The following is a 17,112-nucleotide window of genomic DNA, read 5'->3' on the forward strand; positions in this document are numbered from 1 at the left end:
TTGAAAGTCAGAGCGTGGGAATACGTTTTCATTGCAGTAGTAAATATCATATGATTTACCACATGTCCTGCATATATAACGAAAATGCGCATTACTTACCATCGGAATAAAATGATTACACAAATAATTTTCTGCTATCAATATAATATAACAATAATAAACATAATAGGTATATCAATTTAATCTGCTAACGGAGGTTTCCTAGGTAACTATAATTTACGACGGTTGATGAAAAGATGAAAATATTTACGCAGGGCATCCCATTTAGTTGATACAAGGCAATAAAAAAATGTTAACCACATATAAACTAAAAATGTATAGGCATAACATACAACAAAACTCGCTTATACTTACTTATAATTTACCTTTGTCTAACTGATACAGATTTCCGTACTCCAATCACTTAATATATTATTCTTTTACTTATGCCCTACGAACATTGCGCGTCAAAGTAATCTGATGTAGGTATTAGACATTCGAATTTTATCTAAATTGTGAGTTATTTTTTTATAAAAAACTTATACTTACCTATATTTCAAATATTTATTTATAATGCAATGACATACATTTATTTTTCAATTGTCGTGTTAAGACCAAAGCAGACACAGCTAAAACTTTCGGAGATCACGTGGTGCATGGAAGACCTATTGGCCGTAGTGCCTTAGGTTGACCTTCGAAAAAAGAAAAAATAGCTGGTACCTACTCAACACAAAAATCTGAATAAAACAGACCTAAAGGTCTAAAACAAAATAAGAAGACGAATTTATATATCACAATCCACTAGAGTCCATTATTTTGTATTTCAATTGTTTTTAAAATGATAAATGGGTAGGTACAATACAAAAAAAGAAAAATCAAATGTGGGTATTTCATTGAAGCTATATGCGTAAGATCGGTAGCATCCTGCATTACGAGCCAGAAAAGAATATAGTCTAAAAGGATTAGATATCCTTTTTTATCTGGCTCCATACGCATATCACACGTAGAAAAGTAAATCTGAAAACGGCGTAGCAGTGTCTACGAAGAGCAAAGTTGGCCGTAGAGCTTCGTAGCGCTACGATAGAAGCGGGGATCGATCCATTCTGCAGTCACGCGTTCGCTTTTACGTGACGCATCAAAAGAATTATTATTGCATGGAAAGAAAGTCCACGCGGGGACTACATTTCACAAAGCCCGGGGCAGGGACCTCCCATTTTGTAAGCTCACAAATCACCATGCATAGACTAAATTGACCTATCAAGTGAGATTTGTCTGCTTCAGCACTCATTCGCAATATGTTATAGCGAATAAATTGAATAAAATTACCTACCGCCATTCTTTAAAATACGTATGTTTGAAAACATTAGGTTGGGCAAAATGAGAAATACCTAATCATTCTCATACTTTTGCGGTTTTCCTTCTTTTATACATACATATTTATTACCTTACCAGGTAGGTAATTAAACACTCAAAATAAACTACATATTACATAATACGTGACAAGGTATTTTTTTATCGTTGGATATTTTATAAATATTTTTTTACTGCCAATATAAATAAAAAACAAACATAACTTTCATACTTCTTCCACTGTTTATTTTATAATGACTGATATCGTCTGTAAAGACATTTTCAACGGATCACTGTCAATTATTACTATATTTTTTTTTTAATTAGTACTAGATTAAAGAATGTTACATTTTTCATGGAACATACATAATATTTTGGAAACAGTATTATATCCATCCGACACATCAAATCCGATAGATTTTTCATTTGTTTTTTATTCTAATATAGGTACACGTTTCTGATGTTGATAAAACTATTTATAAAAGTAAAAATGTTAACTACAATTTTCACCGGAGAATATGGACGATCTTCGCACTGCATCAAACACACATGGAAAACAACAACATGCAGTTATTTGTCTAGGTACGCGATCGAACTCGCGATCTACGACCTCATAGACAGCCGCTCTACCAACTCGACAACCGTGTCTATGCTACATTATTAATTAATTGACTTAAGGGGGGACATGCTCGTCGAAGGTCAAAATTGAGTTTTTATTGTATTTTCAAACCATGATCCTGGACACTCCTTAAACGTTGTAGATAATCTATTTATATAATTTTGAAGCCTTATTATCCTTTATAGTTATTTTAAACATTTGATGACTGCATGAAGTATTTTTGTTACATAAAATAGTATTCTTTTAAACCTCTCGCTCTAATGTTTTAGAATATAGTCATATTTCGGTACATAACTGTGCAGTGGTGTTAAGATTTTTTACATTTATTAATTTTTAAACGCATTTATAAAACCATTAGTATAATTTATTACGAGATAATTTTTGTAAAATATTCACGATAAAAAATTATTTTGATAATCTCTGTGATCCCAAATTTGACAAGAATTAGGCATTTTATTATTCAAAAAATCGGCAAGATTAACACATTTGAAGATGATTCTATTGATATTTATTATAAGCTATGTCTTTGACCATTCAAGTGTGATAAACATCTTATGAATAATGATTGCTTTATAATAATTATTGACCTAAGAATAAGGTAGTGTTTTTTTGAAATACGCCATTTCTTTTGTCATTCCCTAGTGGTTAAGCTACAACATACGGCCGTAGCCATAAAATGACAAACTATAATTAAAGTAGGGAGTAAAATTATGTTAACGCGCGTGTTTGAACATGTACTTAACCGAATTTTTTTTTTTTTTTTTTTAAACGGTACATGTTCAAACACGCGCGTCAATATCATTTTACTCTTTACTTCAATTATAGTTTGTCAATTTATGGCTACGGCCGTATGTTGTAGCTTAACCACTGGGGAATGACAAAAGAAATGGCGTATATCAAAAAAACACTACCTAATTCTTAGGTCAATAATTATTATAAAGCAATCATTATTCATAAGATGTTTATCACACTTGAATGGTCAAAGACATAGCTTATAATAAATATCTTTAGAATCATCTTCAAATGTGTTAATCTTGCCGATTTTTTGAATAATAAAATGCCTAATTCTTGTCAAATTTGGGATCACAGAGATTATCAATATAATTTTTTATCGTGAATATTTTACAAAAAATATCTCGTAATAAATTATGCTAATGGTTTTATAAATGCGTTTAAAAATTAATAAATGTAAAAAATCTTAACACCACTGCACAGTTATGTACCGAAATATGACTATATTCTAAAACATTAGAGCGAGAGGTTTAAAAGAATACTATTTTATGTAACAAAAATACTTCATGCAGTCATCAAATGTTTAAAATAACTATAAAGGATAATAAGGCTTCAAAAGTATATAAATAGATCATCTACAACGTTTAAGGAGTGTCCAGGATCATGGTTTGAATATACAATAAAAACTCAATTTTGACCTTCGACGAGCATGTCCCCCCTTAAGTGGCTAGAACGCTAGACCAACATTGCTTAGATTCAACATTTATGTTTTATAACGTGGAAAATTTTAGTATAATGGTATCTGCCAATAACTACTTTCTTTTTCTTATCAAAGGTCGGCCACCTTCAAGGGGATATTTTTTAAAACAGTTCGGTGAAACAGCACTCATAGCAATCATATACATTAACAAGCTGCGAAATTAACCTGGTTTCACTTTCTTCGCGGGGAGGTACTGTACATTTCTGATGTTGATGCTACGCAGAACTTAACTATCAACCATTTCCCATTCATGTAAGGACGCACATATTACGTAACCCTGTTGGTCCAAGCAGTTTTGAGGTTACGTATAATATATTTACACGTCTCCAAGACCGTCCCTGATATTTCCTGGTTTAGCGTACCACATACCTACCTCTATACCATAGAGAAGAATTTAGAAGAAATAACAGCAAATCATAACTGATGCTGTAAACTTTACAGTGTAAAGGATTAAAAATTATTGTCTATCTGTAATAAATAAATCAATAATTATCACCACACACAATTTCGACAATGTGGCAATTACTTGTGATATCAATTTGATTGGAGTTTGGTACGGAGTAAGTAGCATTGTTCGTAGAATAATATAAATAATTATATTTCTCTCTATTAAGAATGGAAACAATATAATATATCGAATTAGTGTTCTCAAGAAACGATTGTCGCCAAAGGGGACGCTCTCCATTACGTTTGTTAGGCCGATAGCTCTCTTAATCTAACCCTCCTAAATTTTCTTGTAAGGATGCCATGTTGTGGCCGAACACTAAGTGCCGATAGACAAAAAAAAACAATTTTTATTACAATGGTAGGCGTGGGGGACTATTTTCTTAGAAAAATGGAAACAAAGCGCGCTCAGTGTCTTTATAAGTGGTGGTTATATGCGTATACAAAAGAAAGGAAGCGACGTCAACCATCTTCCTACATCCAAAAGAAAAATATAAACTAGGTATACTTAACAGAAATACTATTGTTATTTTTCAACTAGTCAGTATTTTTTGCTTCAACTACAGTATAACCGATAACGCGATACAGTAAATAATATCCTTGTACTTAATGTAATGGCGACAATATAGGCTGCGTTCTAAAGAAAATATCCACAACATTTTCAAATATAAATTTCCCTACAAACAGCCGGCGGTCGTCTGGAATTGCCATTTTGTGGCGCGGCTCGGAATATTTTCTATATTGAACGGCATAAGTACGTTTTTATTGTGATACTTTTATAATACGGCAAAGAAAACATTGCGAACATTGGTTAGAGCAAAGCCGATACGATTATGAAAAATATATATATTACATACAACATAAAATATGACAGGTTTATTTGTCAGTGTGTCTTCCTTTAGCAAGACAGTACGGAGACCAGGTGCGGTTTCCCATTACTCCTTTCTTCAGGTGGGATTAACAGATCACATGCGTCCGTTAGTTGTCACATTCCTGCGAATTCATTGCCGACACATGGTAGGCAGGGTTCATATAAAATACTAAAGAAAGAAAAAATAAACCAGAGAAAAATATAGAACATATTTTGTAATTGATTATAACAAAAATATTTCTGCCTTAAATTTATTTAGCATTTAATTCTACTGTAGCTAACTCCTGCTGCAATGACACGTAGATGATTGGTTTTTTTAGATTTCGTTCAGAGAAAAGTAGAAAAATAAATTAATGAAATACAAGAAAATAAATGAAGAAACAAACGAGTGTACGTACATATTTTTTTTTATAAAAGAGACATTCGTTCATTTATTTGCCATTGTGATGCCAATAAAAGCTTATTCTATCGTGTACCAAAATAGTTGGAAATGAATTATAGTACCTACCTAAGTGCTTACCCAATTAATAATAATACTGTGGATAAATTTAACATAAATGTTACAACTTTATATCATATTATGTGCCAGAGAGCAAATAAAAGTCCTCATCTCTGACGGTGACGTACTTACGATGTGTTTATCGTTGCTTTACATTTTAAATGTATCTCAATCATGATGTAACTTGTTATAAGATGTCACTCGCATATTTACTTAGATTTTGTTTCTATTTTTTAGTCCCCGAACAAGTTAGGTACTCGTAGCTAAATAATACTTATTCGAATACTATTTTTTTAAACGTTTACACATAACATTCTGTAACATTGATTCAGCCTTAAAATATAAACTGTATAGCGTGTCGTATTTGATGAATTTTTGACTGTGCCTGATAATACTATACCATAATATTAGTTTACTTTCTATTCAAAGACTTGTTATCTAACATTTCACTGAATGGCTATCACGGAAAGTCTAGAAACTACCCAGCACTTGGCGTAATGAATTATCAAGTTGAGTTCCGCATTAATATCTGAAAAATATTCTACTCCAAGCGAAATGAGAATAATAATTTTAGAAGAGCGTACCTAAGTAGAGCCTCGCTATTTACTCAGAGATGAATGTTAAGTTTTTCAAAAGGATAACATTTTGATATAAAGTTTGCGAGAGAAGAGAAACGCGACAAACACTTTTTAAGATAATGAAATTATTAGACATCGCCTAGCGCAGAACAGACAACTAAACTCTGCGAGATAAGAGAGAGCCTATTCGAAGAGGAGAGAATTTATGAAGTCCGTTGGGATGTGTAGTCACTCTCGCTAAAAATGAAATATGTGCTTTGGGTGGCATGAGCATGTTATCAAAAATTGTACCCGGAAAGAAATCCAGCAGGAAAATGTACAAAAATAAAACTTCAAGACGATATACCTACGTATATACGATTGTCAAAAAATAATGATAAAAAAGACATCTTACATTGCAAGGGCTTGTAACTAAAATATATGAGATTGGATTAATTTACAAAAAATAGCGAGCGTTCAAAGGCGGCGCTGAAGAAATTCTCTGGAAGGCGAAGTCTAAATAAATGACGCCGAAAGAATCTACTACAAACCAATGTGTGAATCAACTGCAGTTTACTTCGCATATCGGATTGATTTTTAAGTTAAAAAAAACCTTGTCAAAAATCGAAAGCATTTATTTCAGCAAAATTTTAGATTCACTCAAACGATTCAATACATTATTAGATATGCAGATAATATGTATGTTTCTGAGGTTGATCAAAATTATATATATTCAATGCAGACTGATACAGTTTAAAATATTATGTAGGTACTTAATACTTTGTAATACATCTGTTGGAAAGGAATCAACATAAGGCAAATGTAAAATTGAAAAGATTGAGCTTTGAGACAATGTTGTGTGTGATTATGTTTCTGTAAAGAAATTTACTAATTCAGCGGCATTTATTTCACTGTAACAAGCGTAATGGTTAAAATGGCATAATTGATTCTATTTTTTTTCGCACACAAAATGTGAAGTGTATTTATAGATTAAGTACCATGGAATCAACATTAATAATATTATGAAGACGTTGGCACTTGTACATAGACTGAGTTAAAAGAGTCTCGTATTTAATATCGTTGAGGGAGCATAAGATCCATTAAGTTCGGGTCTTCTAATTCGGCGGTCATGGATCATCCCAAAGCCAGGCTCGGAGGGTTAAACAACGCAGGGATATCTCATTATTCGCAGTATAATTAAGTCGAAAGCTCGCCGGATCGGTAGGAGTCTGCCAAATAAAATCGTTTATCTCCGAACGAAATTAGGGGACGCTGACCATAATAATTAATGTTACAAACTTTACACTTAGTACATACCGGTATTCTCGTTATACGCTTCCGAATATATGTAGACGTATTATTATTTGGAAGTCACCGTGCTTCGGAAATTATTATTTCATTTTTGCGATATTTAGAAGTAAGTAGGTATACGACTGCAAAGTCGTTTCTACAGCGCGGAAAAACTAGAATACAATACGGTTAATCAACACTGAACTTTGAAAAACTAATAGCTTAATAAACTAAATAAATTAAAACTCATCAATATTTAATGTTTTCACGGTAAATCTAAAATGAACACATGCCCTAATGAAATCAGTTGTGACATATTTCTGTAGGCTAAAGTCTAGTCTAGATTCTAGCTAATAATAATGTAATTATTACACAAATTTGCCAATAAACATGACAGGCCAGTTATAATAAAGTTTCCTGGAACCAAAAAATTATAAACCATTATTAATCTAAAAATGCATGACCTAACAACGACTATCTATCTATCTACCGATCATAAATTGTTCAAAATGTAAATTATTGACAACGACAATAGGATTTAAAAACCATACACCATACAAACGGTTCTAATATTAATATTGTTGGAAATATGTATATGTTACGCCGAATGTGCGAAATTGAATATTACATGAAATGGGCAAAATTTTGCCTAAATCATGAAAAATGCAAGCCCGTTGCCTTATTCATGAATTAGACAAAATATCTGAAGAGTGCGTGAATTCGGCAGTAATTTTTCTGCCTAGTTCATGTATTGGACAACTTAGATAGTAGCGCTACGGTGGTATTTTTTGCAACTAAACTAAATGTATCAAATGCTCATGCATTGGTCAAAATGTACATATATTATCTATGGTCAAAATAGATGATCGCGCTCCGGTGGCGTTTTTAGCAAATCATCAAACTAAACAAATTTGTCAAATTTCATTGATTATAATATAAAAATATACCAATCAATAACTACAATAACATTCATATCCATTTACTATGCGCAAAAAAAAATCTAGAACTATAATATGATAACGGAAGAATTTTATTGAAAAGTATTTTCGCGATTTGATTCGTGCTTGGGTATCAAACGTGCAATGGTCGATTGAATGTTTGTGATAGTTTGTTGACACTTGATAGCTAACCTCAAAATGGACATTCAGTTGAATAATTTAATTCAGAATTACAAAACCTAACCTAACCTAATAATAATAATATTATATTATGTCCAATTATAACTAATAAAACCATCCGTATTAAATTTACTTTTTCTTCTGTCATGTTGACAGTTCAAGAATTCCATACCCTGGCGAATTCATGTACTCAGCCGCAAATTTGCCTAATTCATGAATAAGGCAACAGGCTTGACTATTACATGAATTAGTCAAAATTTTGCCTATTTCATGTAATAGTCAATTTCGCACATTCGGTGTAACATATATACTAATTAACTTCAACAAACAACTTCGCACCTTTAAGACCATTTTGATAAAAATGTGAGTTGTGAAGTAGTGAAATATATGAGGCTTTTTATTTATTTGATGATAATATATTGACGATAATACTAGGTTTACAGTAAAAAATATATTTATTATTTAAGACGAATATAATAAGATAAAATTTCCGAAATCAATAACGGCACACGTATTTCGCGAGTCTCTTCACGTCGGGGCATATTTCAGCGTCCCGAATTATCTGCCCGGCCGCTATCTCTGGGATTCTTTTTCTATCAGTTGGCAAGGCCTCGGAAAGGGCTTTAAGGACGGGATTTATCTCGGAGGCTTATCGCCGTACGCAGGTAGACCAATTTTATTTTGGCACTTTATATTCAAGTCCACTTAGATTGGGCGCGAAAGGCATGAAAAGGTTCAACGCCGAAAGCTCAGTTTCGGCGACAGGTAATTAAGAAAAATACCCAGTGATTGATGGCTGTTAGCTAAAGTTGTTTGATACATAATGCTACACAAAATAATGACTATTTGATTCAAAAGTATAGGCATCAGATTCAAATCAGACTTTGCATACAACTACTTGTTAAGAACAGTCGTCAAAAACCTTTGATTTCATTTTATTCCCAGTTGATTTTAAATATAAATGATAAATTTAAGTGTTTCTTGTATTCATACCATATTGGAAGTTCTCTAAAATATAAAGCTGAGGCAAATGCTCAACAAAATTTATTTGCAGAAATGCACTTTTCGTACAATAGTCTTCGGAAAGGGAGATAGATATTCCAAGAGGGGTCTAGGACGATTTGGCACCGGACAACTGGACGCCACGGAATACGAAAATAAATAGACGATAGGTACTTATAGATACTTTAAAAAAATATTCAATATTATTATTTATACTTCAATGATTATATTATGATTTAATAGTTGGTAAGAATGTAAATATGCAGACGTAAACAATGATTTAATCGTGCATATGTTTAAGTTCCAACGAAAAAAGAGTTTTTTATTTAATATAAAACCTTAGGCAAGGTAATTCTCTATCCGCGATAAAGAATACATTATGTTAAGAGTAAAATGAATTCAAACTACTAAGTAGTAGATAGAAATTGATTAAAATAGCTCATCTACACGTGTTTACGACAGTGCGGCGTCCGGAGGCCAGTCGTCCCATTCCCTCCAAGAGGCATGGCGAGGGTTGTAAAGCCATAGAAAATAAAACTCAAATTTATGAAAGCTTTACATAATTTTAATATACGAAAAAACCGAGAGACGTAATTACTACGCGAAGGTCTTTCAATTAACTACGCGACTTACGTCAGTACCAAGTCGTAGGAGGAGCAAAGAGTAGATTTCATTTGAAAGAGTGCACTTTACGGAATAATCGCTCTCGGGTTACCTCTACGGATAGAATGTATAACGAACTGCGCTACGGCTACGGCGTCGATTGAAAAGCCGTAGAAATGAGCGCGATCAACGTTCTTTCATTGCTGGACACAACAACGGCGGGAAATTCATTTGTTCGAATTAAAAAAGTGACTCGTTCAAAGGGAGAGATTATGTAATGCGCCTTGTAGTTATGTCACAGACTCGTAAATCACTCTGAATACCTTAAAGAGAATAGTATTCTAATGGCGCCTTTGGCTGGGGTAGATTTAACGACGTACATTAAAGAGATCTATTCCTCCCTAATAATCACATTACGATAAAAGAAAAATGGCGAGAAGACAGTCACGTGACGAGTATTAAAAATTTCGCAAATTGTAAAGTTCTTATTTATGTGTTTTTTTATTTCAGAATATTATATTGCACACACATCATTAAGTGGAAACATCAGTGAAATGAAAAAACATCAGGGTTTTGAGACACTTTTCGTATAGGAAACGTCTAATGAATAAAGCAATATGTGAATATTATGAAAGATGATAATATATAAGTACATATTTGTGAAAGGCACTTAAGTCCGAGTTCTTTTATAAAGATTAGATGGCTATGCCAACTTAAGTGACCTGCGGGACTATTCTATATACAAGACTGCTTTCAGTCCGCTACGGCAGCTAAATAGGGTAGGAAAGTATCGAATTATTAACACTTATTGTAACAATTACAATAATTTAGTTATAATTGTTATAAGTGCTATGTTTCAACAGCACCTGTCTTGGCTGTGATAAATTTTAGAGCGAAATAGACAGTTTTGATAGTTCAGACGGCTAACTTCTTGTAATTGTTACAATAAATGTTAATAATTCGATACTTTCCTACCCTATTTAGCCGTCGTAGCGGATTGAAAGCAGTTTTGTGTATAGAATAGATGCGCTGTTATGAAACGTGATAAATTGCTATAACCATAACCAATGCACAATATAATATAGGCTATCATTGGAATTAAAAGTCGTGAATAAATAAAATAATAAATCAATTTACTAGATACGCAGGCTGTGAAATCCATGAATCATGGATTCCATAACATCAGATTGTATTCCAGAGATGTAAGCAAAAATTCCTTGAAATGGGGTTAGTTTGGAAAACGTTTATTCGGCATATTTTTACGGTTGCCTGCATTCGTAATATGATGCGGCATATGGGTAGTGAGTTGAAACTGTTCCAAGGGAAATACAGGAGCATTGCCAATTTAAAGTTCGGCCACGGTTAATATTACTATTGTGGTACACACGAAACAGCCCCGATGTAGATTAGTGAAACGAAAGCGTTCAAATAGTTTGTTCATGCAAACACTGAACACAGTAATTGCAACCGCGAATAATTGGACACGCACTGCCCGTGTACAAACTCACTTCATAATTAGCGTGATGCCACGTTATCCGTACGGATAAGTAGCCGCATGAATCTGCAACCAATTTGGAATAGCAAATACATTACCAAATCAACTAAAATTGCGTCTAGTAATCTATCTTCCCAATTTGTATATATACCTCAGTGACGTACGTAACGTTACGGTTAAGGACAATGGGCATCTGAAATGTGGTGCCGGAGGTCTAGTAAACGAGCAAACGGATAAATGAGTCAATCACCAGTGTACTCCAGATTCGTGACATACCCTTCACAGTTTGCCTGCACCGGAATCTTCAATTTCTTGGGCGTATAACCTGATATAATGACCTGGAAAAAATGTGGCGTTGGTCGGTTCTAAGGTCGGTGAAGTCAAAAAAAAGATCACTCCAAATCGACGGATCAAATCAATAGTATCACGTGGTCTACTTGCCGCTCAATACCGAGAGGGGTGGTGACAAGTCACGGAGAAGCCTACACTAAGTTTAAAAAGACTTAATGAAAAACGATCTCGTATATTATAATATAATATGTACCCAATAGGCAAACTTCGGCTGGATAGAAAATAACGTAATTGTTCTGTCAATGTGATTTGAATATCTACCTGTTTGTTGCTGAATAAGTGGCCTAAAGAACAGAAAACCACACGTTCAGCCGATCTGAAAAAATAGAAAAACACACATGTTAATTAATTGATAAATAAATTTTTCAACACACTATTTACAAACAACCAGGAGAAATAAATTGATAGGGGTCTTCATAGCTGTATGTCACGTGACGAGGAAGGTACAATCACGAACTATACAGGTTATACAGCGATCGATAAATTAGGTTAGCTCTGTCGGCAGGCCATGTCTTAATGATAGAAGACACCTAACCGAACCGCCCAACAACCTTCTTCAATATAACGAAATGTCGGGAGATCTAGATTGAGGTCATTGGTTTGCTGGGAAGACACATCTCATCGTTGAAACTAAGGCAGTGAAGGCAGCTTACGGCAGACAGAGTGTGGAAACGTTTCCAGGAAGCGACCAAGACCTCGCATTGGGTTGTCGTATCGACGGTGATGACGATTTACTAACGTTACTCACAAGAAAACAAATAAGTTATCTCTCAGAAATTCCATATTTTGCAGATAATATACAGATTAAATGAACATAGCATGTAGGTACGACATAAGGGAATCCTGGGATCAACGCATACGAACTTTGATATGTATATAATTAGATGTTCTTTATTATATTAATATTAATACTATCGACTGAAGGTACTTGATGGAATTTGAATTTAAATTCTAATGGATCCAAGCTCTGTAGTATTCCATTTAAGTCGTTTTTTTATATTGCGAACAATCTTGTAACGACAGAAAATGTCTTATTGATACAAATAAAGCCCAGCAGATAATTACAGTTTACGAAGTTGTAAAAAAAATAAAGAGACATTCACTGCCGCAAATTAGGAAAAAAAATGCATCGTTAATGGGATGGCGCCCAGCCGCCGTTAAGTGACGTTGATAGTTGATAGCGAAATCGCCGTTATTTCGTTACGACGCCGCCGTAAAGACGAAGACGACGCCTGCACCGACAAAAATACGAGGCCTTTACGTTACGTTAAACGTCAGATTATAGTTTCGGCCGCGTCTCAACTATAATATCTCCGGATTATATGGACGAGCTAAATCAATTTGCGAGACGACAACGAGTCGAACTATAATTTACTTGATAGCTTGCGAACATATTTTTTAGACACAACATTTTGCTTATTGGTTGAGATAGAACATGTGCGATAAGTATAAAGCAATTATGTCATTGACGCCATATTAACAAAAATGAATATTTGTGACCTATTGCAGTGTTACAAAAGGTCACTAGGTTCAATGTAATAGAAAATTCCCATAACCGGGAAACACCCAGTCTGATAACGTCACACAGATGTAGATCGGGAATCGATTCTGAAAGCTCAGATATGAGAAAAAAGTGCCTTGCGCATTGGAGTAAGAGGGCCGCCATATTCACCCGGTTTGGCTTATGCAGGGTTTAATTGCTTTTAAAAACTAACTAACACCATCTATAAATTCTAGTATTAGTTCAATAACAAATACGCATGAATAACAAAGTTTAATGTACACTATTTATGTCGGATCTTAACAGCCTACCTCCACCCTTCACCGTTGATATAAGGCATCTACACAATTTATATAATTTAATAATGACCGGTTTCATCGCTTAGAATGGCATTCCCAACAGCTATTATGTATACGTAGAGAAAACGAGGGTACCTAATATTAATATTTTTGATAAACAGTATATTTCAAAACTACAGAAAACACAAATTCCCCTACATTAACTACATTTCGTCAAATATGTGAGTCAATGCTATTTGCATTATGAGTACAGTATAGCGTATTAATTTTAGTAAGCCTAATATTTCTGGAATAAAAACTAACGTCATTCATTTTGTTTACTGTTGATCGTTAGTCATTGATCATAATTATTCGATAACACAATTTTTAGTGCATTTAGTAGGTACTACACAATTGTTAATAAGTTTAAAAAAACATCTTAACATTTGAGCAGTGAAAATAAATAATCTACGAAAGATAAAACATGTCATTATTTACTTGATAAATATAACATAATTTACAGAAGTGATATCAAAGTACAAGCACGGATTTAAAAAAAAAATAAGACTTAATTGCAGTATTGCGTTCAAATACACACGGATTCTTATTAACGTAGATACAATTTTAACTTGCTTAATTTAAAAATCGCGTGAATGAACTTAAATATAAATTATACATAACCTAAATGCCTGGACTGATTTCTAAATACACACCTTCTGTGTAATTAAATTAATTCCAGGGGACCAAGTACGCATCCGTCAAGGATAACATTATTAGCTAACCAAATTAAGCCACTCTGACAGAATTGGCGGTGAAATAAATAAAATAAACCGATATTAGATGGCTAGACACACGTTTGAAATACAATACATTAAACACGAGTATTACAATTTAAAATAATTTGATCGATAATTATTAACGGTCGAATACGTATGGTAAGTTATATGTTTAGCTCTTGCAAAAGCACTTTGAAATCGATTAGGTTTTGTACCAGATATGTACTTTGTTACGTCCAGCTAGGGGTTGTGCTATTTTAGCTTCTAAGAGTATAGTGCATTATAAGACACCGGGTGCGATTTACGCTTGCTTGTTGAGATATGCTTATAGGAACCTATGGTGAATTGCAAAGACAAAATAGCGAAAGGTGTTCGGGTATACGCAGTGCACCATGTAAGGGAGCATATTCACAACAACCTCGTTATATCAAAATCGGAAGGGGTAACTTTTATGAGGTGACCAAGAACATTTGAATCTTGAAATGTTGGTGATTAATAAATTAATTACACCTGCACAAACGTTTTAATTGGTCGCAAAATCTTATATGAATGTGATATAAATAGTTGTGCTGTGGGCGCAGTACACCTACGTATTGATGTATGCTTTTGGTGAATTGTGTTTGCCAGTGTTTAGATCAATATACATTTGAAATGACAATAAATGTAAAAAAGAAAACTCATTTTTACCCGAAGTATCTATTTATTAATATATTATTATGTGAAGGTAGGTAAATTTGATAAAATTACTGTTTTAATCGAGAAATTTCATAGCATATAGTATTTAATTAGTTTGCATGTCATTGTTAATACAAATAAATAGTTGTATGAATGTATTATACTGCATTATAAATTCACTCATGAGAAAACAATACCTCGTATGCCACAAAACACGAAATAAATAAAACTTTCTATAGTCACTATTAATGTATAAAAAATCTTCATTCTTGTATTTCACTATTAAGATTAATAGTTGAATACAAATACGTGATAAATTTGATGGAATCATAGAGATTATATAGATTTTTTCATCTAATGTACAAATAGTGTCATGTGGCGTACGAGGTATTGTTTTCTCGTGAGTGAATTATGCTTATGCACTACGTGGTTCGCTCATATGGTTGAGCTTTACCAAGTGATAAAATTAATGGAAATGTATAATGAGAATTAATTACCACCAAATAAATGCTTAATCTCCTGAAATCGTACTGCGAAGCGGACGAAGACAGTCTTAATTTATTAAATACGATATTATGGTTATGTTTTATTACAATATTGAGATACATTTTATACTGATGTAAAACAATGATAAATCAAATAACTGATTATTCATTGCACGAAAGTCGACTATGATACACTTGATATATTCAAATTGTAACATAAATATTAATATACATCGTATTTAAATAGTCACTTGATTTAATTGTTAATTAATATGTCCAGAATTGGAGCAACGCTTTTGATATTAAAAAACTACAGTATACATGGGCTGGTTCTATTTTAATACCGGAGAAATAATAAATTTGGTCGCCGCAGCAAAGATAGCATCTGGTGTAGCAACTTGCTACTGGTAAACTATCCTCGTTCGTGTTATATTATGAAACTCAAAGGAAAAGCTTCTAGCATCCAGTGCCTGTGTGCAGAATTCGCTACTAAGGCGAGGGAGCGAATTATTATGCTACTAAAATAAAAACCCCGCTATCCCACCGTGCTACTGCTAAAATACATTAAAAAAAAACTTTAATTTGGGTTGCGATGAGGAAAGAAACCTGTACATATTATATCTAATCACTCAGCCATACAAAAATATTGTCAAGGAATATTTGGATACCACGAGTATCTCCCGATTTTCGATTAAATCAAGACTAGTTATTTCTCGTGATGGTTTTGAAAAAAAAATGTTTTTGTTAATTCTACGATATTTTAGCTATCTGTGTTGCCAGTTGTTTCGGGTTATGAACCCATCTTCAGAACGACACTAAAATAATTGTGAATCAATTAATTAATTGATAGGTCATTCTCGACGACGAAATATTTATTTATATTTATGCAAACGATTCGAATGCCGAAATAGCTATCGATCTAAACATACCTCTTTTCAGTGTAATCATTAAACTATTGCAAAATAAAACTCTTTAATTCGGCGCAATTTGTTAATTACGTAAAAGTTATATCATATTCAATATTTTTTATATATCGAAAGTACGTTGTGAAATAGTGGCTTCAATGAATTATAAAAAAATGCCCTAATGATAATGATTAAAAAATATATATTACTACATAAATAAACATTTTCCCAAAATAGGTAAGTAAATTACCCATTTTCGTTCCAAATCATAGTAAATAGGCTTCCGCTAAGTGGGAATCAGGTATACATATTAACAGATATTAAATTAGTAGGTAATGTCGTTTACCATAAATAATCATAAAGTAGATTGCCTCCTGATTTTTGGAATTTAAAGAGTTAAAACATAGATATAAAAAATAATTCCCATGAATCATAGACGGTTCGATAACTCAGAGACGAAAGCACTCGCCCGGAAAGTGATCGGCGTGAGTTCAAGTCCCATGCAGTCCAACATTTTTTCTAGATTTATTTCAAATACCTACGTAGGTATGTTTTTGAAGTTTTTCAAAATTATGTATTTTTTAATACTAATAAATACTACTTATTATATTATAAACTCCAACGTTGAAATATTGGAAGTTATACTTGATAAAGTTGAGCAAAACACGTGTTGTATTAGGTATATAGTTATAAGAAAAACGACGGTAAATTATTATATCACGACAAGATAGATTTATAGTGCAACAAAATATACATTTTCTCCGTTTAACACTATAATATAAAAGATGTTTGCCTACTCAGCGGAGGGAACAGCGAAATGTC

The 17,112-nt window shown here is 33.1% G+C and overlaps 1 protein-coding gene across 15 annotated transcripts in view; it reads right to left on the reverse strand.

The window, feature by feature from the left end:
• The window catches only part of bsk (mitogen-activated protein kinase dJNK), a 215,337-nt gene that overhangs the window by 94,643 nt on the left and 103,582 nt on the right, over positions 1-17,112 (reverse strand). For all 15 annotated transcript variants that reach the window (XM_085953259.1, XM_085953247.1, XM_085953255.1 and 12 more), the window contains one exon: positions 11,932-11,986. The gene's annotated coding sequence lies outside the window, so the exon portion shown is untranslated. The remainder of the gene's footprint in view (positions 1-11,931; positions 11,987-17,112) is intronic.

Source organism: Rhyacophila brunnea, unplaced genomic scaffold, assembly GCF_057557595.1.
Source record: "Rhyacophila brunnea isolate RB1 unplaced genomic scaffold, BYU_Rbru_1.0 scaffold_3, whole genome shotgun sequence".
Classification (NCBI taxonomy): Eukaryota; Metazoa; Arthropoda; class Insecta; order Trichoptera; family Rhyacophilidae; genus Rhyacophila; species Rhyacophila brunnea.